Source organism: Acipenser ruthenus, chromosome 43 (assembly GCF_902713425.1).
Source record: "Acipenser ruthenus chromosome 43, fAciRut3.2 maternal haplotype, whole genome shotgun sequence".
Classification (NCBI taxonomy): domain Eukaryota; kingdom Metazoa; phylum Chordata; class Actinopteri; order Acipenseriformes; family Acipenseridae; genus Acipenser; species Acipenser ruthenus.
The window spans coordinates 3,255,689-3,280,497 of NC_081231.1; the positions used below are offsets into that span (position 1 = coordinate 3,255,689).

Genomic DNA, 24,809 nt, shown 5'->3' on the forward strand with positions numbered 1-24,809 from the left:
ACCTAGGATGGAAAATAAAAATTAGTACTGTCTGTGCAAACTGGCCGTGCATCGTGGCCTAAGTTAGTAACCGCAGCATGGAGCTCAATTTTGTCTGACAATCACGCTTTAACTGTTTTGATAAACGCTCGCATACCTATCCTTGCAGTACTGCTTGCACGTTAAATATGTAACAAACATCTTGAGTTGCTGTAATGCTTGTTAGACACATACATGATACTTAAAGTTCATTTTAAATTTTTTTATTTTTAGTTAATAGATCCGATCAATTTATTCCCTGGGCTCCATCTACTAATTCCCTCGACGTGGTACTAGTCGGTGTAAACCTTAGAAACAATGGAACCTCCCCTTTTAAATTCTAGATGGTGATCCACTTTTTCCCCGGTCTACTTATTCCCCAGGACACCAGTATTGGACACCCCTGATCTGTGGCTGATTTGACCCAGTTGCTGTGATTTTTAAAGGAAGGATGCTGTAGAATGAAGTTTACTTCAAAATAACCCATTAAGTGCCAGTGTTGTAATTGAGGACAGGCTGCTTTGTAATTTCTAGAGCATTAACTGACCTCTACCTCAATTCTCTTCAACTATATTATAAGTTCTGCTAATTAACTGCAAAAGTTGCCTAAATGTAATGTATCCAATTATACAAATAGCTTGTGCTAACTGTTTCAGAAATGTGGTACTTCACAGGTTAAAAGACATGCTTTCTGTAGTTCAGTTAACCATGGCACTACAGTGCCACCCGGTGGATAACATTGCCTGAATGCAGCTTCAGCTCATGTATTTGTGACGCAATAATAGGGGGGGCGTGTTTATGCTGTTTGGAATTCTGGGTTGATTTAGCTCCGAAATGAATGAAGACGTGTTTTAAAAACTAAATAAAGCACACTCCACTTTACAAGTTAATATAACATGCGTGGCTTTGTTCCTGTGTTACAATATTTGCATACATCCCTCCCACCTTAACTGGTGAAGGAGTGAGCGGAGGGGGGGCCTTCGTCTCGAGGGCAGCTCAGCATCGCTTCTCGGCCTTTTGGCTAAGATCAAGTGTAGTATCTGTTCTTATCAGGGACTGTTTATATGCTCAGCGAGTTTGGGCAACAATGGGGAAGGTTTTCAATTTGGTTTTGTTAAATGTTATTTTGTCTTACAACACTATTGTTGGTGGAATTGTTTTGAAGGGGGTATTGCAAGAGTCACAATTCTTAGTTTGGTTAATTATTAGTTTGGTAAAACAGGGAATTTGGGAATCAAGGAAAGTTTTGGTCAAATCAAATACAAAGTGTAATGCACTGGGGGTTGTAAATAGGGTGAGTGGGGAACTTCGGGAAAGGGTTAAAAGGGATGTGTTAAGGTGGGGATTCAATGCAGCTAAAGAGAAATGGAAGGGATTGGTGTATTTGTAAATAATTGTCTCATGCAAGTTGTTATAAAGGTAATTGTTCTGTGTTGTAAATGGTGATTGTATTGCTTTATGTAACTGTTACTGTAAAATGTAAAGTTATTGTGAGAATTTAATAAAAAAATCTGTTCTTATAAAAAAAAAAAAAAAAAAAAATCTGTTCTTATCAGTTTAATATCTGATACGTCCCCTATCTGGGGACCATATATTAAATTGATTTTTGGAACTGGGAGATGGAAGAGGGGCTTGCTCCGTCCACTCCACGCATCGACCTGGTATTGCAGTACCTCCAGGAACGGTGCACTCCCCTCCCGGGGGGAAACTAAACTGGTGAAAAACAGATGTTGTGTTTAAGAAATACCAGGAGGATAGTCTGTGGTTTGTCTTGGCTGCGTGTTACCGGTGTAAAGGCACGACGGTGAAAGTACTGTCCAGTTACTACTATATGTATTTTGGAAAGTAACTGAAAACACTCATTTCATACAGTATGTAAAAGATTTACATAAGCTAAAAATAAGAACTGGGGGAAAAAGCCCTGTGTGGATTGTCCAGGCTGTGCGTTCTCAGGTATAAACACTTGTTGCAACTATGTTTTAAGCTGCAATATGTTGTTGCATCCAACAGATGGCGCTACAGCAATTTTGCTTCTTGTAATGTAAATTGGTCTGTGGAGAGCTGTTTTAGTGAAGTTTAATTTCAATTTCTGCAAGTTAATTTGATTATATGACTTCTATTATATGTAAACTTATGGAAACTGTCTCCCAGGATATTGTTACCATATAGGTAATTTTCCATTTTGGATCTTACTATAGTCAGCATGGTTTTAGGAAAGGGAGATCGTGTCTAACTGACCTGCTTGACTTTTTTGAGGATGCAACATTGAAAATGGATAATTGCAAAGCATACGACATGGTTTATTTAGATTTCCAGAAAGCTTTTGACAAAGTCCCGCATAAAAGATTAATTCTCAAACTAAACGCAGTAGGGATTCAAGGAAATGCATGCACATGGATTAGGGAGTGGTTAACAGGTAGAAAACAGAAAGTACTGATTAGAGGAGAAACCTCAAAATGGAGCGAGGTAACCAGTGGTGTACGTCAGGGATCAGTATTAGGTCCTCTGCTATTCCTAATCTACATTAATGATTTAGATTCTGGTATAGTAAGCAATGGTCATTCAAAATGATCTAGACAGCATTCAGAACTGGGCAGACACATGGCAAATGAAATTTAATAGAGAAAAGTGTAAAGTATTGCATGCAGGAAATAAAAATGTGCATTATAAATATCATATGGGAGATACTGAAATTGAAGAAGGGAACTATGAAAAAGACCTAGGAGTTTATGTTGACTCAGAAATGTCTTCATCTAGACAATGTGGGGAGGCTATAAAAAAGGCCAACAAGATGCTCAGATATATTGTGAAAAGTGTTGAATTTAAATCAAGGGAAGTAATGTTAAAACTTTATAATGCATTAGCAAGACCTCACCTAGAATAGTGTGTCCAGTTCTGGTCACCTTGTTACAAAAAGGATATTGTTGCTCTAGAAAGAGTGCAAAGAAGAGTGACCAGAATTATCCCGGGTTTAAAAGGCATGTCGTATGCAGACAGGCTGAAAGAATTGAATCTATTCAGTCTTCACAACGTCGACCCAGGGGACTTTTTCGACCTGATAAAAAAAATGACAAGAGGTCACACATGGAGATTAGATAAAGGTGCATTCAGAACAGAAAATAGGAGGCACTTTTTTTACACAGAGAATTGTGGGAGTCTGGAACCAACTCCCCAGTAATGTTGTTGAAGCTGACACCCTGGGATCCTTCAAGAAGCTGCTTGATGAGATTCTGGGATCAATAAGCTACTAACAACCAAACGAGCAAGATGGGCTGATTGGCCTCCTCTCGTTTGTAACGTTTCTTATGTTCTTATTATTGGCCGACTTTGCCCCTAGATTTGTTTTTCTTCTCTGAACTTGGCCCTTCCACTCCTGATATTTGTTCCAAACCCTGTTCTAAATTGCAGGGTTCTCCCCAGGAATTCTGTACAGCTGAGCGGCAGAACATTATAGCTGGGAGCAATTAACAGAAAAATAAACTTGCCTTACCTTAAATATATAATACGACAAAATTGAAATAATGTGTTGTCTTATGTTGACTATCTGGTTACGCTTTTCTGTGTTCTACATTTTCTTTTTCATGACTGTTTTTTATTATGGTAAATTACCGTGCTTATTTAGGCACTCTCTGATTTGACTGGGGAAAGATAACGTAGGGTTATTGGAGTTAAAAAAAACGGTAACCTTTGCTCTTTTTAGAGTAATTATTGAGCTTATTGCTTCATTTATTATTATTATTATTATTATTATTATTATTTTTATTTGTTTATTTAGCAGACGCCTTTATCCAAGGCGACTTACAGAGATACTATGGTGTGTGAACTATGCATCAGCTGCAGAATCTCTTACAACTACGTCTCACCCGAAAGATGGAGCACAAGCAGGTTAAGTGACTTGCTCATGGACACACAGTAAGTCAGTGGCTGAGGTGGGATTTGAACCGGGGACCTCCTGGTTACAAGCCCTTTAACCACTGGACCACACAGCCTCTTTAAATTGCTTTCTTTTAAGTTTTCTGGGCATTTTATTTTTGTTTTCCTGTTCTACATTTTTGGAATGCAACTGTTCATTTTAACAGTACTCGCATGTTTGGTCTCCATCATAACTTGCAGGAAACCGCAGTGTAATAATCCAGCACCTCTGCACTTAAGCATTTGTATGTCAGCTGACAACAGCTGATATTCCATCACGCCTTTCTTCTTAAAGGCGTACAGCCTCTAAACGAACCCCCCAATATCTCTTACAAGCACCTGGGTACATATTGTTACGATGTCACGACAAAAGGAATACTTTTTTTTTTTGGTGCATATGTATAGCTATTGTGTACTATATCACCTTACAGTACAATAATACGACAAAAAATGGACTGAATGATAGTACCCGAAAATCTTTATTTAATAAAGTAGCCGGCGCAAATATAGTATAAGGTGGTGGATTGCGCCTATTGCCGTCTTACTTTGCCCCCCTGCATTCATCGCTATTTTTGCTTTGAAAATTGGTTATTTTTTTTTTTAGCAATCATTTAATGTTTTAGCCTCTCAAAGTGCTTAACACAAACCCTCCCCTTCATCTCTGATTGGTTAAATGTTGTGTGAAGACGTAACACAGCTGTCATGTGGTTCCAAGATTTCCAAGGGGAAAAGTGGATCGTGCAAGCGCAGTAAGGCAAAAGGAAGATGCAGCAGCAGTAGTTTGATTTAAGGGGGATATTAACTACATGTATTGCAGTACCTCCAGGAACGGTGCACTCCCCTCCCGGGGGGAACTAAACTGGTGAAAAATAGACTTCAAACTCTTGCAGTTTATGGTAGGACTATATAACCTGTCCTGGCTTTGTTTCTAGGCTATTTAATCACAAATGGGTCTTTGCTGCAATAGCTTGTTCCATCCGACAGATGGCACTAAGCAAGTCTGGCATAAGATTACGTTCAAAGCCCTGTAGTGGAGAGTCTCACAGTGCTGTGTTGCAACACAGCCAGGTCAAGTTAGTTTTCAGTAGAAGTACCTGTAGTTTTAAACCTCGTTGGCTGGTGTGCTTTCTCTCTGAGTTACGCGTCTTGTGTGATGACTTGTATTACCGCCCCAGTCTGAGAATTCATGACTGACTGGTACTGAGTTGAGCTCAGACCTGTTTTTTAAATGTTGTTGCACATTTTAAATCCAGTGTTTCTGCTTATTCCTGTCCTACGGATTGGTTGCAGGATTTGCATTATTAAAGTGCTTTTTTATTTCTACACGTCTCTGGTAGTAAAGATGGTCAGCAGGAGGGGTGTTTTTTTTAATTGATCGCTTTTCTGTACTGACTATTTTGTTTATAAAATCAACCAGCGTTTGTCAACTGATCGTCTGCTAGAAGCACAATCAATCCTTATTGTAAAAGCACAGTAGCATCTGCAAGACGGGTGGATCGGGCCTGGGGAGAATCCTGAATTGTTTAATTAAACCAATTAAATAAGCCTCCATCCTGACCCTGTAGTTCATTCTCATTTTACCTGTTAAACCTGGAGTGGAATAATGGTCTCCAGGACCGGTGTTGTAGGGAATTAATAGACCGGGGGAAAAGTGGATCGTGCAAACACAGTAAAGCAAAAGGAAGGTGCAGCAGGAGTTTGATTTAAAGGGGAGGTTAACTACATGAATCCACATGTTCTATCTGGTAGTTTTATTTGCCAGATCGTATGGTATTGTGTTCACACTTTTTTTTTTTGTTTGTAAAATGTGTGGTGCAAAGTGTTCATTTATACTGTAACTTGCCTCTCTTTACACTAGGCCTAGTGTTAAATGCTTGTCACCTTTTTTCTGCCTGTTAATGTCGTTAATCACTTGTAGTTGTGTGATCACAAAGATTTATTTATTGTATATTAAAAGGTTTTACACATCAAGGTTATTCTTTAGTCAATTTAAAATGTTTTAGTAATATTCTAATGACATACAATATTGTAGTATTGCAAGGTATATTGTCAGTAGGCCTGACATTAACTATCACAATTTACAAAGACGAAATGTTAACATCCTAGTATTAAAAATATAAATAAATCAAACATTATAGCTAAATTAGTAAACACGTGTTTTTTTTTTGATTAGGAACAGAAGTTTTGTCATGTAGCATATGTACCTAGGATGGAAAATAAAAATTAGTACTGTCTGTGCAAACTGGCCGTGCATCGTGGCCTAAGTTAGTAACCGCAGCATGGAGCTCAATTTTGTCTGACAATCACGCTTTAACTGTTTTGATAAACGCTCGCATACCTCTCCTTACAGTACTGCTTGCACGTTAAATATGTAACAAACATCTTGAGTTGCTGTAATGCTTGTTAGACACATACATGACACTTAAAGTTCATTTTAAATTTTTTTATTTTTAGTTAATAGATCCGATCAACTTATTCCCTGGGCTCGAGCTACTAATTCCCTCTACGTGGTACTAGTCGGTGTAAACCTTAGAAACAATGGAACCTCCCCTTTTAAATTCTAGATGGTGATCCACTTTTTCCCTGCTCTTATTCCCCAGGACACCGGTATAGGACACCGGTATTGGACACCCTGGATCTGTGGCTGATTTGACCCAGTTGCTGTGATTTTTAAAGGAAGGATGCTGTAGAATGAAGTTTACTTCAAAATAACCCATTAAGTGCCAGTGTTGTAATTGAGGACAGGCTGCTTTGTAATTTCTAGAGCATTAACTGACATCTACCTCAATTCTCCTCAACTGTATTATAAGTTCTGCTAATTTTAACTGCAAAAGTTGCCTAAATGTAATGTATACAATTATACAAATAGGTTGTGCTAACTGTTTCAGAAATGTGGTACTTCACAGGTTAAAAGACATGCTTTCTGCAGTTCAGTTAACCATGGCACTACAGTGCCACCCGGTGGATAACATTGCCTGAATGCAGCTTCAGCTCATGTATTTGTGACGCAATAATAGGGGGGCGTGTTTATGCTGTTTGGAATTCTGGGTTGATTTAGCTCCGAAATGAATGAAGACGTGTTTTAAAAACTAAATAGCACACTCCACTTTACAAGTTAATACAACATGCGTGGCTTTGTTCCTGTGTTACAATACTTGCATACGTCCATCCCACCTTAACTGTTGAAGGAGTGAGCCGAGGGGGGGCCCTCGTCTCGAGGGCAGCTCAGCATCGCTTCTCGGCCTTTTGGCTAATGATCAGGTATGTGTGGCATGACCGCAGTGCCCGGTGGCTAAATTGTTGAGTAGAGCGAGTATGGCGCAAGACAGTTTTTCAAGAAGGGTTGGAGCGAAGAATACTGCAAGATTCTGTTGGAGAGGAATCGTCGAGGATGAAGAGATGCCAATGAGAGAAGAGTTTATTGAAAAAATTATAATCAATCAAATGCAGGTAGACTTGGAGCAAATCCTAGGAATACAAAGAAATGGAAGAGAAAAATACCTTGATGTGACGATGAAGTGTAAAACCTTCTTCACACAATTCATGGAGAAATGCAGAGAAATTGAGGAAGAACACCCACTGAACAAATATAGGGTAAGGTCCATGGAAAGGAATAACTTTAGACTGTTGACGATAAACATGTTTGACATGAACGTTACAGATGCAGAAGTGGGCTTGTTTTTGTGTGATTATGTGGACATACAATCTGCACCCATGTATAGAAGAGATAAATATGGAGTGTGGAATGGGCAAAGGCAGTATGAAGTGCTGTTGAGGGATGATGAAAGAGGATTTGAGGGGTTTTTACATCCACCAGCTACCTTTCGAATTGGACGAGTGAAAGGTTATATACTGTATTCAAGACAGCCTCAGTATTGTAGAATGTGTCATGAAGAGGGACATCCAGAGTACAGATGCAAGAAACAGAAATGTTTGAATTGCAAAGAAATGGGCCATTTTGCATCAGCTTGTCCAAAACCGAAAGCGTGCAATGAGTGTGGAGCAACGAACCATCTGTATAGGGAATGTCCAAACAGAACCTATGCAAGTGCCACAAAGGGCCAAGAGGAAAAAATGGAGCTGAGGCCCATTGAGATCGTCCTGCAGGAAATACAAGATTCCCTAATATCCCCTCCTGGACCAATCGAGGAAGTAAAGGAGATGGGCTCACCTTCTGACACAGCACTTTTGGAGGGAGACAACGGAGGAGTGAAGGAACAAGGAGACTGTATTCCAGATTCAGAGCTAGCTGAGCTGCCAGTGATGGGTGAGGGTGAAGAGGAGAATGAAACTATGGAAGGAAAGAGTGAGGAATCACAAGGTACGATGATTCCCGATACCATCGAGAATAGAAGGCCCTGGGGTGAGAGAGTAGAGGAGGCAATGGAGGAGCAGCAAGAGAAATGGAACCTTGTACCGGGAACCATGAAACGGAAGCTGGAAGAGGGGAACACCGACGAGGCTACACTAGAAATTTCAAACATGTTTCAAGGCTTACCCAAAATATTGGATATGTCATCTGAAGATTATGAGGCTTCTCTTGTCTCTGTCAGCTTGGGATCCCAGATGATAGGAGATGAGGAAATGTTGGATAAGGAAGGGTCACAGGAAGGTTACCTGGGAAAAAATGATGTCGAGGGGTTTATGGAAACAACAGGATTTTCTGTAGAAAGGAAGAAGGATAAAGGAAAAGGAAAGAAGCAGAAAAAAACAAACCATTGAATCAGTATAATGAGAGGCTTGAACTTCTTATCTCTGAATGTAAGGGGACTGAGGGATTCGGAGAAGAGAAGGGCTCTTTTTTTCTCATTGGATACGATGGTCTTTGATGTGGCATTCTTACAAGAGTGTCACCTCAAGGATGGGCAGGATATCAGAACTTTTTCCAAGGAGTGGACTTCAGGTGCTTCGTATTGGAGCATAGGAAATGTCCATTCGGATGGGTTGGGAGTATTGTTTAAAGATAAGGGATTCATTATGGAGGATTTTGTGTCACTTGTGCCTGGGAGATTGCTGGTTGTGGATGCGCGAAGGAGTGACAGTAAATACAGATTTATTAATATATATGCACCATGTAATAAATCCAAGAGATTAGATTTTTTAAAAAGCCTTTTAAATCTTTTGGATACAAACAGATATATTATAATGGGAGGGGATTTTAATGTATCTTTAGATAATTTGGGGAAAAAAGATGACACAGATTTTTCAGGGGCTTTTTTGTTAAAGGCAATTAAAGACTATCATTTACAGGATGCATATAGGAAAATTAATAAAACTGATTTAGGATTCACATGGGGTAACACAAGAGGGCACAGAAGTAGGTTAGATTATTTTTTAGTATCACAGAGTATTAAAATAACTGGTTTTAGGGTTCTTCCATGCTGGTGTTCGGACCATGAAATGGTGGTGGTCACAACAAAGGAAAATGAGGCCCAGATAGGAAAAGGGTATTGGAGGATGAACCTAAAATTATTGGAGGATACTCGGTTTTTGGAAGAATTAAAAGAGTATTATAAACTGTGGCAAGAATTTAAAAAGGGGTATAACACAAGTTTAGAGTGGTGGGAAGAATGTAAAAGAAATATAGCAGGTTTTTGTGTCATATATTCAGGTAAGAAAAGAAGGCAGGAAAGGAAAGATGTTTGGCGGGACAATAAAAAATTGCAAAAATTAATGGAAAAAAGAAATCGGGGAATAAAGATAAATGAAGAAGAGGAGGCAGTAGTAAAACAGAACATTAAAAGCTATTATATTAGAAAATCTAAAGAATTTGCTTTTTTAGCCAAAGCAGAGGAACTGGATAAGGATGAAAAAGTAACTAAATACTTTTTTCAAACAATTAAACAAAAACAGACGAGGGAAATCATTAGTAGTTTTTTTACGGACACAGGGGAGGTTAAAGGGACAGAAGGTATACTTAAACATGCATGCTCCTTCTATAAGGAACTGTTTTCAAAAAGAGAGATAGATGAGGAGAAAGGAGGTATTTTGTTGGGGAATATAAATAGAATACTAACAGAAGAGAGTAGAAGTGAGTTGGAGGGGGAGATAACAGAGGAGGAGATTAAAAGGGCTCTTTTTTCTATGAAAGGGAATAAGACACCAGGAGGGGATGGGTTACCAAAAGAGTTTTATGTCTGTTTATGGGAAATAATTAAAAATGATCTTGTAGAAATTTTTAGAGAGGTGTACAAGAATGGTAAGCTAACAACATCAATGAAATCCGGAATTGTACATCTAATTTATAAAAAAGGAGAAAGGAAAGATATTAAGAATTGGAGGCCAGTAACCTTATTGGGAACAGATTATAAAATCCTTAGTAAGGTTTTGGCTAATAGATTAAAGGAGGTTCTGGAGATTTTAGTTAGTGAAGATCAGACGTGTGGGGTTAAGGGGAGGGCTGGTTCTTTTAATTTGTCTTTAATAAGAGATGTTATTAGTTGGGTAGAGGAAAGAAACTTACCATTATGCCTTTTAAGCCTAGACCAAGAAAAGGCATTTGATCGGGTTAGTCATGTTTTCCTGTTTAAAGTTTTACAAACAATGAATCTAGGTGAAGAGTTTATTTCCTGGATCAAAATTTTGTATAACAATGTAAACAGTAGGATAAAAGTTAATGGGTTTTTGAGTGAACCTTTGGAGCAGAATGGAGGAGTAAGACAGGGATGCCCCTTGTCTCCTTTGTTGTATGTTTTATTTATAGAACCACTAGCAGAAATGTTAAGGAATGAAAAACAAATTGAGGGGGTACATATTCCAGGAGGATGGGGGGAAAAAGTCAAAGTTGCACAATATGCAGATGACACCACTGTATTTCTGTCTACAGATAGAGGATTGGAAAAAACTGTGGCAATTTTAGAGAACTATTGTAAAGCAACAGGATCTGCTATAAATTTCAACAAATCCTCTGTCATGTATTGTGGAAGATGGAGGTATAGGACAGATGTGAGGTACGGTTTTGCTGTTTGTCCTACAGGAATCAAAATTCTGGGTGTTAAATTTTATCACAAAGATTCAGCTAATCACAACTGGGAGGAAAAAATTGTGAAGGTAAAAAAGAAATTGAACATTTGGAAGGGTAGAAAACTTAGCATAATGGGTAGGGGGCTAGTAGTTAGGGTAGACCTGTTGTCTAGTTTGATTTACTTAGCCCTAATTTTTCCGATTCCTACCAAATGTAAAATAATTTTGACTAGGTTGGTTTTTTCATTTATATGGGGGGGAAAGTATGAACCTGTTAAGAGGGAGCAGATGTATTTAGAAATAGAAGAGGGAGGAAGGGGGGTTGTGTGCATCCCTTTAAAATTAGAAGTGCTATATGTTTGTTTTTTATGTAAACTATTAATAGACAAGGTACAACATAAAGCCATGTATTTTGTGAAGTTGTGGGCAGCTTTACCATTAAGGAAAATTGTTCCATTAGATAATAGTGGGCCAAAGGCTGAAAATGTACCTTGGCAATATGAAAAATTAGTCTTGTTTTTGAGAGCTCATCCTGGGTGTGTGAAGGAGGAGGTATTAAAGGATCATAAGAAAATGTATAAGGATTTAAAGGGAAAGATGCTTGGAACACAAATAACAGAACTGGAAAAGAAAAAGGTTAAATGGAAATTAATTCAACCAAAAGAGTTATGTAATGAGAGAAAAGACCTGAATTGGCTGGCAGCACTAAATAGATTACCAGTAAGAGAACGGTTATACAATCAAGGTTCAACACTTACCAGAGGTTGCCCGAGAGGTTGTCCAGGAGATGAGACTCTGCAACATGTTTTTTGGGAATGTTATCTAGCCCATTGCTTCTGGAAAAGAACACAACAACTGTTAAGGTTGGTATTAATAGATATTGTTTTGAATCCTGACTTAATTCTAAGAGGGGAAGGGTTGGGACAATTTGAAAAAGAAAAGATAATCTGGTGCATAATAAGTATTGGTAAAGAGATATTGTGGGAAGAAAGGAACGCTCAAGTAAAAAAGAAAAAAGAAGGTAGAACATCGAAACAATTGTGGTATGAATTGAAATACAAAGTGTTAATGGAAACTAAAATGTGGGAAATAAGGATGGAAAAAGAGAAATATAAGCTTTTGTGGGGCAAAGTGGAAAAATATTGTAAATAAAATGTTTTGTTGTTAGTGGGAAATCTGTTCATAAATGGAAGGGATTGGTGTATTTGTGAATAATTGTATATAATTTGTTACGCATGTTGTTATTCTGTATTGTAAATGGTGAGAGTATATTGTATGTACATATTGTTACTGTGAAATGTGTATTTTCAAGATTTAATAAAAATATCTTAAAAAAAAAAAAAAAAAAAATCTGTTCTTATCAGTTTAATATCTGATACGTCCCCTATCTGGGGACCATATATTAAATTGATTTTTGGAACTGGGAGATGGAAGAGGGGCTTGCTCCGTCCACTCCACGCATCGACCTGGTATTGCAGTACCTCCAGGAACGGTGCACTCCCCTCCCGGGGGGAAACTAAACTGGTTAAAAAAACAGATGTAGTGTGTAGGAAACACCGGTAGGATAGTCTGTGGTTTGTCTTGGCTGCGTGTTACCTGTGTAAAGGCACGACGGTGAAAGTACTGTCCAGTTACTACTATATGTATTTTGGAAAGTAACTGAAAACACTCATTTCATACAGTATGTAAAAGATTTACATAAGCTAAAAATAAGAACTGGGGAAAAAAGCCCTGTGTGGATTGTCCAGGCTGTGCGTTCTCAGGTATAAACACTTGTTGCAACTATGTTTTAAGCTGCAATATGTTGTTGCATCCAACAGATGGCGCTACAGCAATTTTGCTTCTTGTATTGTAAATTGGTCTGTGGAGAGCTGTTTTAGTGAAGTTTAATTTCAATGTCTGCAAGTTAATTTGATTATATGACTTCTATTATATGTAAACTTATGGAAAGATCCAAAATGGAAAATTACCAATATGGTAACAATATCCTGGGAGACAGTCAGCATGGTTTTAGGAAAGGGAGATCGTGTCTAACTAACCTGCTTGACTTTTTTGAGGATGCAACATTGAAAATGGATAATTGCAAAGCATACGACATGGTTTATTTAGATTTCCAGAAAGCTTTTGACAAAGTCCCGCATAAAAGATTAATTCTCAAACTGAACGCAGTAGGGATTCAAGGAAATGCATGCACATGGATTAGGGAGTGGTTAACAGGTAGAAAACAGAAAGTACTGATTAGAGGAGAAACCTCAAAATGGAGCGAGGTAACCAGTGGTGTACGTCAGGGATCAGTATTAGGTCCTCTGCTATTCCTAATCTTCATTAATGATTTAGATTCTGGTATAGTAAGCAAACTTGTTAAATTTGCAGAAGATACAAAAATAGGAGGAGTGGCAAACACTGTTGCAGCAGCAAAGGTCATTCAAAATGATCTAGACAGCATTCAGAACTGGGCAGACACATGGCAAATGTCATTTAATAGAGAAAAGTGTAAGGTACTGCACACAGGCAATAAAAATGTGCATTATAAATATCATATGGGAGATACTGAAATTGAAGAAGGGAACTATGAAAAAAAAGACCTAGGAGTTTATGTTGACTCAGAAATGTCTTCATCTAGACAATGTGGGGAAGCTATAAAAAAAGGCCAACAAGATGCTCGGATATATTGTGAGAAGTGTTGAATTTAAATCAAGGGAAGTAATGTTAAAACTTTATAATGCATTAGCAAGACCTCACCTAGAATAGTGTGTCCAGTTCTGGTCACCTTGTTACAAAAAGGATATTGTTGCTCTAGAAAGAGTGCAAAGAAGAGCAACCAGAATTATCCCGGGTTTAAAAGGCATGTCGTATGCAGACAGGCTGAAAGAATTGAATCTATTCAGTCTTCACAACGTCGACCCAGGGGACTTTTTCGACCTGATAAAAAAAATAACAAGAGGTCACATATGGAGATTAGATAAAGGTGCATTCAGAACAGAAAATAGGAGGCACTTTTTTTACATAGAGAATTGTGGGAGTCTGGAACCAACTCCCCAGTAATGTTGTTGAAGCTGACACCCTGGGATCCTTCAAGAAGCTGCTTGATGAGATTCTGGGATCAATAAGCTACTAACAACCAAACGAGCAAGATGGGCTGATTGGCCTCCTCTCGTTTGTAACGTTTCTTATGTTCTTATTATTGGCCGACTTTGCCCCTAGATTTGTTTTTCTTCTCTGAACTTGGCCCTTCCACTCCTGATATTTGTTCCAAACCCTGTTCTAAATTGCAGGGTTCTCGCCAGGAATTCTGTACAGCCGAGCGGCAGAACATTATAGCTGGGAGCAATTAACAGAAAAATAAACTTGCCTTACCTTAAATATATAATACGACAAAATTGAAATAATGTGTTGTCTTATGTTGACTATCTGGTTACGCTTTTCTGTGTTCTGCATTTTCTTTTTCATTTCAGTTTTTTATTATGGTAAATTACCGTGCTTATTTAGGCACTCTCTGATTTGACTGGGGAAAGATAACGTAGGGTTATTGGAGTTCACACAAAAAAGGTAACCTTTGCTCTTTTTAGAGTAATTATTGAGCTTATTGCTTCATTTATTATTATTATTATTATTATTATTATTATTTTTATTTGTTTATTTAGCAGACGCCTTTATCCAAGGCGACTTACAGAGATACTATGGTGTGTGAACTATGCATCAGCTGCAGAGTCACTTACAACTACGTCTCACCCGAAAGATGGAGCACAAGCAGGTTAAGTGACTTGCTCAGGGTCACACAATGAGTCAGTGGCTGAGGTGGGATTTGAACCGGGGACCTCCTGGTTACAAGCCCTTTAACCACTGAACCACACAGCCTCTTTAAATTGCTTTCTTTTAAGTTTTCAGGGCATTTTATTTTTGTGTTTCGCTGTTCTACATTTTTGGAATGCAACTGTTCATTTTAACAGTACTCGCATGTTTGGTCTCCATCATAACTGTTGCAGGAAACCGCAGTGTAATAATCCAGCACCTCTGCACTTAAGCATTTGTATGTCAGCTGACAACAGTTGATATCCCATCATGCCTTTCTTCTGAAAGGCGTACAGCCTCTAAACGAACCCCCCAATATCTCTCACAAGCACCTGGGTACATATTGTTACGATGTCACGACAAAAGGAATACTTTTTTTTTTTTTGGTGCATATGTATAGCTATTGTGTACTATATCACCTTACAGTACAATAATACGACAAAAAATGGACTGAATGATAATACCCGAAAATCTTTATTTAATAAAGTAGCCGGCGCAAATATAATATTAGGTGGTGGATTGCGCCTATTGTCGGCTTATTTTGCCCCCCTGCATTCATCGTCACTATTTTTGCTTTGAAAATTGTTTTTTTTTTTAGCAATCATTTACTGTTTTAGCCTCTCAAAGTGCTTAACACAAACCCGCCCCTTCATCTCTGATTGGTTAAATGTTGTGTGAAGACATAACACAGCTGTCATGTGGTTCCAAGATTTCCAAGGGGAAAAGTGGATCGTGCAAGCGCAGTAAGGCAAAAGGAAGGTGCAGCAGCAGTACCTCCAGGAAAGGTGCACTCCCCTCTCAGGGGGAACTAAACTGGTGAAAAATAGATTTCAAACTCTTGCAGTTTATGGTAGGACTATATCACCTGTCCTGGCTTTGTTTCTAGGCTATTTAATCACAAATGGGTCTTTGCTGCAATAGCTTGTTCCATCCGACAGATGGCACCAAGTAAGTCTGGCATAAGATTACATTCAAAGCCCTGTAGTGGAGAGTCTCACAGTGCTGTGTTGCAACACAGCCAGGTCAAGTTAGTTTTCAATAGAAGTACCTGTAGTTTTAAACCTCGTTGGCTGGTGTGCTTTCTCTCTGAGTCTGCGTCTTGTGTGATGACTTGTATTACCGCCCCAGTCTGAGAATTCATGACTGACTGGTACTGAGTTGAGCTCGGACCAGTTTTTTTAAATGTTGTTGCACATTTTAAATCCAGTGTTTCTGCTTATTCCTGTCCTATGGATTGGTTGCAGGATTTGCATTATTAAAGTGCTTTTTTATTTCTACACGTCTCTGGCAGTAAAGATGGTCAGCAGGAGGGGTGTTTTTTTTAATTGATCGCTTTTCTCTACTGACTATTTTGTTTATAAAATCAACCAGCGTTTGTGAACTGATTGTCTGCTAGAAGCGCAATCAATCCTTATTGTTAAAAGCACAGTAGCATCTGCAAGACGGGTGGATTGGGCCTGGGGAGAATCCTGAATTGTTTAATTAAACCAATTAAATAAGCCTCCATCCTGACCCTGTAGTTCATTCTCATTTTACCTGTTAAACCTGGAGTGGAATAATGGCCTCCAGGACCGGTGTTGTAGGGAATTAATAGACCGGGGGAAAAGTGGATCGTGCAAACACAGTAAAGCAAAAGGAAGGTGCAGCAGGAGTTTGATTTAAAGGGGAGGTTAACTACATGAATCCACATTTTCTATCTGGTCGTTTTATTTGCCAGATCGTATGGTATTGTGTTCACACTTTTTTTAATTTTCGGTTTGTAAAATGTGTGATGCAAAGTGTTCAGTTATAGTGTAACTTGCGTCTCTTTACACTAGACCTATTGTTAAGTGCTTGTTGCCTTTTCTCTGCCTGTTAAATCCGTTAATCACTTGTAGTTGTGTGATCGCAAAGATTTATTTACTGTATATTAAAAGGTTTTACACATCAGTGTTATTCTTTAATCGAAATTAAAATGTTTTAGTAATACATTCTAATGACATACAATATTGTAGTATTGCAAGGTATATTGTCAGTAGGCCTGACATTAACTATCACAGTTTACAAAGATGAAATGTTAACATCCTAGTATTAAAAATATAAATAAATCAAACATTATAGCTAAATTAGTAAACACATGTTTTTTTTTTTGATTAGGAACAGAAGTTTTGTCATGTAGCATATGTACCTAGGATGGAAAATAAAAATTAGTACTGTCTGTGCAAACTGGCCGTGCATCGTGGCCTAAGTTAGTAACCGCAGCATGGAGCTCAATTTTGTCTGACAATCACGCTTTAACTGTTTTGATAAACGCTCGCATACCTATCCTTACAGTACTGCTTGCACGTTAAATATGTAACAAACATCTTGAGTTGCTGTAATGCTTGTTAGACACATACATGATACTTAAAGTTCATTTTAAATTTTATTATTTTTAGTTAATAGATCCGATCAACTTATTCCCTGGGCTCGATCTACTAATTCCCTCTACGTGGTACTAGTCGGTGTAAACCTTAGAATCAATGGAACCTCCCCTTTTAAATTCTAGATGCCAATCCCCTTTTTCCCTGCTCTTATTCCCCAGGACACCGGTATTGGACACCCCGGATCTGTGGCTGATTTGACCCAGTTGCTGTGATTTTTAAAGGAAGGATGCTGTAGAATGAAGTTTACTTCAAAGTAACCCATTAAGTGCCAGTGTTGTAATTGAGGACAGGCTGCTTTGTAATTTCTAGAGCATTAACTGACCTCTACCTCAATTCTCTTCAACTATATTATAAGTTCTGCTAATTAACTGCAAAAGTTGCCTAAATGTAATGTATCCAATTATACAAATAGCTTGTGCTAACTGTTTCAGAAATGTGGTACTTCACAGGTTAAGACATGCTTTCTGTAGTTCAGTTAACCATGGCACTACAGTGCCACCCGGTGGATAACATTGCCTGAATGCAGCTTCAGCTCATGTATTTGTGACGCAATAATAGGGGGGGCGTGTTTATGCTGTTTGGAATTCTGGGTTGATTTAGCTCCGAAATGAATGAAGACATGTTTTAAAAACTAAATAAAGCACACTCCATTTTACAAGTTAATACAACATGCGTTGCTGTGTGTGGCTTTGTTCCTGTGTTACAATACTTGCATACATCCCTCCCACCTTAACTGGTGAAGGAGTGAGCCGAGGGGGGGCCCTCGTCTCGAGGGCAGCTCAGCATCGCTTCTCGGCCTTTTGGCTAAGATCAAGTGTAGTATCTGTTCTTATCAGTTTAATATCTGATACGTCCCCTATCTGGGGACCATATATTAAATTGATTTTTGGAACTGGGAGATGGAAGAGGGGCTTGCTCCGTCCACTCCACGCATCGACCTGGTATTGCAGTACCTCCAGGAACGGTGCACTCCCCTCCCGGGGGGAAACTAAACTGGTTAAAAAAACAGATGTAGTGTTTAGGAAATTCCAGTAGAATGGTGTGTGGTTTGTCTTGGCTGCGTGTTACCGGTGTAAAGGCACGACGGTGAAAATACTGTCCAGTTACTACTATATGTATTTTCGAAAGTAACTGAAAACACTCATTTCATACAGTATGTAAAAGATTTACATAAGCTGAAAATAAGAACTGGGGAAAAGAGCCCTGTGTGGTTTGTCTAGGCTGCGCGTTCTCAGGTATAAACATTTGTTGCAACTATGTTTTAAGCTGCAATATCTTGTTGCATCCAACAGATGGCGCTACAGCAATTTTTCTTGTAATGTAAATTGGTCTGTGGAGAGCTGTTTTAGTGAAGTTTACTTTCAATTTCTGCAAGTTAATTTGATTATATGACTTCTACTATATGTAAACTTATGGAAACTATAATAAGATCCAAAATGGAAAATTACCTATATGGTAATAATATCCTGGGACACAGTCAGCATGGTTTTAGGAAAGGGAGATCGTGTCTAACTAACCTGCTTGACTTTTTTGAGGATGCAACATTGAAAATGGATAATTGCAAAGCATACGACATGGTTTATTTAGATTTCCAGAAAGCTTCTGACAAAGTCCTGCATAAAAGATTAATTCTCAAACTGAACGCAGTAGGGATTCAAGGAAATGTATTCACATGGATTAGGGAGTGGTTAACAGGTAGAAACCAGAAAATACTGATTAGAGGAGAAACCTCAAAATGGAGCGAGGTAACCAGTGGTGTACGTCAGGGATCAGTATTGGGTCCTCTGCTATTCCTAATCTTCATTAATGATTTAGATTCTGGTATAGTAAGCAAACTTGTTAAATTTGCAGAAGACACAAAAATAGGAGGAGTGGCAAACACTGTTGCAGCAGCAAAGGTCATTCAAAATGATCTAGACAGCATTCAGAACTGGGCAGACACATGGCAAATGAAATTTAATAGAGAAAAGTGTAAAGTACTGCACGCAGGCAATAAAAATGTGCATTATAAATATCATATGGGAGATACTGAAAATGAAGAAGGGAACTATGAAAAAAAAGACCTAGGAGTTTGTTGACTCAGAAATGTCTTCATCTAGACAATGTGGGGAAGTTATAAAAAAGGCCAACAAGATGCGCAGATATATTGTGAAAAGTGTTGAATTTAAATCAAGGGAAGTAATGTTAAAACTTTATAATGCATTAGCAAGACCTCACCTAGAATATTGTGTTCAGTTCTGGTCACCTCGTTACAAAAAGGATATTGCTGCTCTAGAAAGAGTGCAAAGAGCAACCAGAATTATCCTGGGTTTAAAAGGCATGTCGTATGCAGACAGGCTGAAAGAATTGAATCTATTCAGTCTTCACAACGTCGACCCAGGGGACTTTTTCGACCTGATAAAAAAAAATAACAAAAGGTCACACATGGAGATTAGATAAAGGTGCATTCAGAACAGAAAATAGGAGGCACTTTTTTTACACAGAGAATTGTGGGAGTCTGGAACCAACTCCCCAGTAATGTTGTTGAAGCTGACACCCTGGGATCCTTCAAGAAGCTGCTTGATGAGATTCTGGGATCAATAAGCTACTAACAACCAAACGAGCAAGATGGGCTGATTGGCCTCCTCTCATTTGTAACGTTTCTTATGTTCTTATTATTGCCCGACTTTGCCCCTAGATTTGTTTTTCTTCTCTGAACTTGGCCCTTCCACTCCTGATATTTGTTCCAAACCCTGTTCTAAATTGCAGGGTTCTCGCCAGGAATTCTGTACAGCCGAGCGGCAGAACATTATAGCTGGGAGCAATTAACAGAAAAATAAACTTGCCTTACCTTAAATATATAATACGACAAAATTGAAATAATGTGTTGTCTTATGTTGACTATCTGGTTACGCTTTTCTGTGTTCTACATTTTCTTTTTCATTTCAGTTTTTTATTATGGTAAATTACCGTGCTTATTTAGGCAATATTTAGTGTAATAATCCATCACCTCTGCACTTGAGCATTTGTATGTCAGCTAACAACAGTTGATATCCCATCATGCCTTTCTTCTTAAAGGCATATAGCCTCTAAACAAACCCCCCAATATCTCTCACAAGCACCTGGGTACATATTGTTACGATGTCACGACAAAAGGAATACTTCTTTTTTTTAGTGCATATGTATAGCTATCGTGTACTATATCACCTTACAGTACAATAATACGACAAAAAATGGACTGAATGATAATACCCGAAAATCTTTATTTAATAAAGTAGCCGGCGCAAATATAGTATTAGGTGGTGGATTGCGCCTGTTGTCGGCTTATTTTGCCCCCCTGCATTCATTGTCACTATTTTTGCTTTGAAAATTATTTATTTTAGCAATCATTTAATGTTTTAGCCTCTCAAAGTGCTTAACACAAACCCGCCCCTTCATCTCTGATTGGTTAAATGTTGTGTGAAGACGTAACACAGCTGTCATGCGGTTCCAAGATTTCCAAGGGGAAAAGTGGATCGTGCAAGCGCAGTAAGGCAAAAGGAAGGTGCAGCAGCAGTAGTTTGATTTAAGGGGGAGGTTAACTGCATGTATTGCAGTACCTCCAGGAACGGTGCACTCCCCTCCCGGGGGAAACTAAGCTGGTGAAAAATAGACTTCAAACTCTTGCAGTTTATGGTAGGACTATATAACTTGTCCTGGCTTTGTTTCTAGGCTATTTAATCACAAATGGGTCTTTGCTGCAATAGCTTGTTCCATCCGACAGATGGCACTAAGTAAGTCTGGCATAAGATTACATTCAAAGCCCTGTAGTGGAGAGTCTCACAGTGCTGTGTTGCAACACAGCCAGCTCAAGTTAGTTTTCAATAGAAGTACCTGTAGTTTTAAACCTTGTTGGCTGGTGTGCTTTCTCTCTGAGTCTGCGTCTTGTGTGATGACTTGTATTACCGCCCCAGTCTGAGAATTCATGACTGACTGGTACTGAGTTGAGCTCAGACCTGTTTTTTAAATGTTGTTGCACATTTTAAATCCAGTGTTTCTGCTTATTCCTGTCCTACGGATTGGTTGCAGGATTTGCATTATTAAAGTGCTTTTTTATTTCTACACGTCTCTGGCAGTAAAGATGGTCAGCAGGAGGGGTGTGTTTTTTAATTGATCGCTTTTCTGTACTGACTATTTTGTTTATAAAATCAACCAGCGTTTGTCAACTGATTGTCTGCTAGAAGCGCAATCAATCCTTATTGTTAAAAGCACAGTAGCATCTGCAAGACGGGTGGATTGGGCCTGGGGAGAATCCTGAATTGTTTAATTAAACCAATTAAATAAGCCTCCATCCTGACCCTGTAGTTCATTCTCATTTTACCTGTTAAACCTGGAGTGGAATAATGGTCTCCAGGACCGGTGTTGTAGGGAATTAATAGACCGGGGGAAAAGTGGATCGTGCAAACACAGTAAAGCAAAAGGAAGGTGCAGCAGGAGTTTGATTTAAAGGGGAGGTTAAGTACATGAATCCACATGTTCTATCTGGTAGTTTTATTTGCCAGATCGTATGGTATTGTGTTCACACTTTTTTTAATTTTCGGTTTGTAAAATGTGTGATGCAAAGTGTTCAGTTATAGTGTAACTTGCGTCTCTTTACACTAGACCTATTGTTAAGTGCTTGTTGCCTTTTCTCTGCCTGTTAAATTCGTTAATCACTTGTAGTTGTGTGATCGCAAAGATTTATTTCCTGTATATTAAAAGGTTTTACACATCAGTGTTATTCTTTAATCGAAATTAAAATGTTTTAGTAATACATTCTAATGACATACAATATTGTAGTATTGCAAGGTATATTGTCAGTAGGCCTAACATTAACTATCACAGTTTACAAAGATGAAATGTTAACATCCTAGTATTAAAAATATAAATAAATCAAACATTATAGCTAAATTAGTAAACACGTGTTTTTTTTTTTTTGATTAGGAACAGAAGTTTTGTCATGTAGCATATATACCTAGGATGGAAAATAAAAATTAGTACTGTCTGTGCAAACTGGCCGTGCATCGTGGCCTAAGTTAGTAACCGCAGCATGGAGCTGAATTTTGTCTGACAATCACGCTTTAACTGTTTTGATAAACGCTCGCATACCTATCCTTACAGTACTGCTTGCACGTTAAATATGTAACAAACATCTTGAGTTGCTGTAATGCTTGTTAGACACATACATGATACTTAAAGTTCATTTTAAATGAGTTATTTTTAGTTAATAGATCCGATCAACTTATTCCCTGGGCTCGAGCTACTAATTCCCTCTACGTGGTACTAGTCGGTGTAAACCTTAGAAACAATGGAACCTCCCCTTTTAAATTCTAGATGCCAATCCCCTTTTTCCCTGCTCTTATTCCCCAGGACACCGGTATTGGACACCCCGGATCTGTGACTGATTTGACCCAGTTGCTGCGATTTTTAAAGGAAGGATGCTGTAGAATGAAGTTTACTTCAAAATAACCCATTAAGTGCCAGTGTTGTAATTGAGGACAGGCTGCTTTGTAATTTCTAGAGCATTAACTGACATCTACCTCAATTCTCTTCAACTATATTATAAGTTCTGCTAATTTTAACTGCAAAAGTTGCCTAAATGTAATGTATACAATTATACAAATAGCTTGTGCTAACTGTTTCAGAAATGTGGTACTTCACAGGTTAAAAGACATGCTTTCTGCAGTTCAGTTAACCATGGCACTACATTGCCACCCGGTGGATAACATTGCCTGAATGCAGCTTCAGCTCATGTATTTGTGACGCAATAATAGGGGGGCGTGTTTATGCTGTTTGGAATTCTGGGTTGATTTAGCTCGGAATGAATGAAAACGTGTTTTAAAAACTAAATAAAGCACACTCCACTTTACAAGTTAATACAACATGCGTTTGCTGTGTATGGCTTTGTTCCTGTGTTACAATACTTGCATGCGTCCCTCCCACCTTAACTGGTGAAGGAGTGAGCCGAGGGGGGGCCCTCGTCTCGAGGGCAGCTCAGCATCGCTTCTCGGCCTTTTGGCTAAGATCAAGTGTGTGGCTTGACCGCAGCTTGATTTGGAAGCGATAGGTAAGGTAAGGTGAGGTAAGGTAAGGTAAGGTAAGGTGAGGTAAGGTAAGGTAAGGTAAGGTACGGTAACGGTAAACGGTAAACGGTGGCAATATTGGTTGCTGGTAGCTGAGGTGGTGGACGAAGGAGGGAAGACCAGGAGCCAGTTTTGCTTAGCAGGTAAGGGGGACCCTTTGAGGGCACCTTATCTGCTTTCTAGTTAAGTATTTTCTTTTGCCTTTTTGGGTGTTTTTTTCAATATTTCTATTGCTTCTTAAATTATTGGAATGGCGGGTCCAAGGGTTGGGGGACGCCGTTTAAATTGTGTTAGGTTCTCTATAAATGAGTCGAAGCAGGGGGAGGAGAAGTTGTTTTTGAATAGGCTTGAGTTTTCCAGAGGGGTTGTACAGAAGGTGTTGGGGTTTAGGCCTATTGATTTAAACTGTATTATTACGACAGGGAAAGGAGGCCAATGGGATGTAAGTTTTATGTCTGAAGCGGGTATGATGGAGTGTGTGAGCAGGTTTCATAACCTAAGGGGACATGATCTGATTAAGAAGTTGAGTTTGGAGAAACTGACAAATAATGCACGAAGGGTTGTGATTGTGAGAATGGGCTCAGAGATGGTGAAGGGACAGGACGTGTGCACTTGGTTGAGGAGGTATTGCCATGTGAAGGGGGAGGCTATAAAAGTGAGGGATGATGATGGGGTGTGGACTGGGGCATGGAGGGTGGTGTGTGAGCTGTGGAGAGGCTTAGGGACATATGATGGGTTTCTGCACATACCTTCTGACATTGCACTTGGTGCTGACAGGGGGTATGTGCATTACTTCGGCCAGCCTAAGGTGTGTCGGAAGTGTGGAGGTGTGGGGCACTTAGCGGTGGTGTGTAAGAGAGTGGTGTGTAATGTGTGTAAAGAGGAGGGGCACATGGCTAGGGAATGTGAAGTTCAGAGGAAGTGTAATCTGTGTGGGAGTGAGACACACTTTTTCATGAATTGTCCTAGATCCTTTGCCAATAGGGCTAAGAGGTATGAGGAGGGAGAAGAGAGTGAGGAGGAGAAGGAGGAGGAGGAGGGTGAGGGGAGGCAGAAAGGGGGAAGTGAGCAGCAGGAGAAGGGGGGTGAGAGGGAGGAGAATAGAGGGGAGGTGAGGGAGGAGGGGAGGGAGGGGGAGGCACAGGGGGAGGGGGGAAGTGATCAGCAGGGATCTGTTCTGGAGGAAGATTTGATGGTGTCCCCATCAGAGGAGGAGAGCGAGGACCCAGGGGAGGGGTCCAGTGGAAGGAGCAGGGAGGAGGTGTATAGGGGGAGTGGGGTGGTAAGCTCTGTGGAGGATGATGGAGGGGGCGGTATTCCGTGTGCAAAGCGGGAGCGGGATGAGGCTAGTGTTGAGGGAACAGGACGGGAGGAGGAGGAGGATGGTAACTCAGAGGATATGGATCAAGAGTGGACTCCAGGGAAAAGGAAGTTACATAGTGAGGAGGGGGATGGGTTTGTGAGGGTGGAGGGGAGGAAGAAGGGGAAGAAGAAAAAGAAGCAGGGAAGTGGGGGAGTAGGACAGGAGTTTTTTTCATCCCCCAGTTCAGTCGTTTCCTCTAGGGGTGACTATAGAGGGGATGGTGGTGCGGAGAAGAATGGGGGAGAGCCGTTCCTGGATCTGGAGGGGGTCGTAGTG

At 39.4% G+C, this 24,809-nt stretch overlaps 5 non-coding genes and 2 pseudogenes across 5 annotated transcripts; all 7 read left to right on the top strand.

The window, feature by feature from the left end:
* Positions 1-1,019: 1,019 nt before the first annotated feature.
* On the top strand, positions 1,020-1,161 carry LOC117967797 (U2 spliceosomal RNA; annotated as a pseudogene).
* A 366-nt stretch (positions 1,162-1,527) lies between these two features.
* On the top strand, positions 1,528-1,713 carry LOC117398727 (U2 spliceosomal RNA). Its single transcript, XR_009311552.1, has one exon. It is a non-coding gene; the product is annotated as a U2 spliceosomal RNA (small nuclear RNA).
* A 3,360-nt stretch (positions 1,714-5,073) lies between these two features.
* On the top strand, positions 5,074-5,140 carry LOC117967806 (small nucleolar RNA SNORD31). The gene has a single exon (XR_009311554.1). It is a non-coding gene; the product is annotated as a small nucleolar RNA SNORD31 (small nucleolar RNA).
* A 7,076-nt stretch (positions 5,141-12,216) lies between these two features.
* Positions 12,217-12,396, top strand: LOC117967894 (U2 spliceosomal RNA; annotated as a pseudogene).
* A 3,385-nt stretch (positions 12,397-15,781) lies between these two features.
* Positions 15,782-15,848, top strand: LOC131709490 (small nucleolar RNA SNORD31). Its single transcript, XR_009311557.1, has one exon. It is a non-coding gene; the product is annotated as a small nucleolar RNA SNORD31 (small nucleolar RNA).
* A 2,026-nt stretch (positions 15,849-17,874) lies between these two features.
* Positions 17,875-18,065, top strand: LOC131709486 (U2 spliceosomal RNA). Its single transcript, XR_009311550.1, has one exon. It is a non-coding gene; the product is annotated as a U2 spliceosomal RNA (small nuclear RNA).
* Positions 18,066-20,990: 2,925 nt separating this feature from the next.
* On the top strand, positions 20,991-21,057 carry LOC117398740 (small nucleolar RNA SNORD31). The gene has a single exon (XR_009311555.1). It is a non-coding gene; the product is annotated as a small nucleolar RNA SNORD31 (small nucleolar RNA).
* The last annotated feature ends 3,752 nt before the right edge of the window (positions 21,058-24,809 follow it).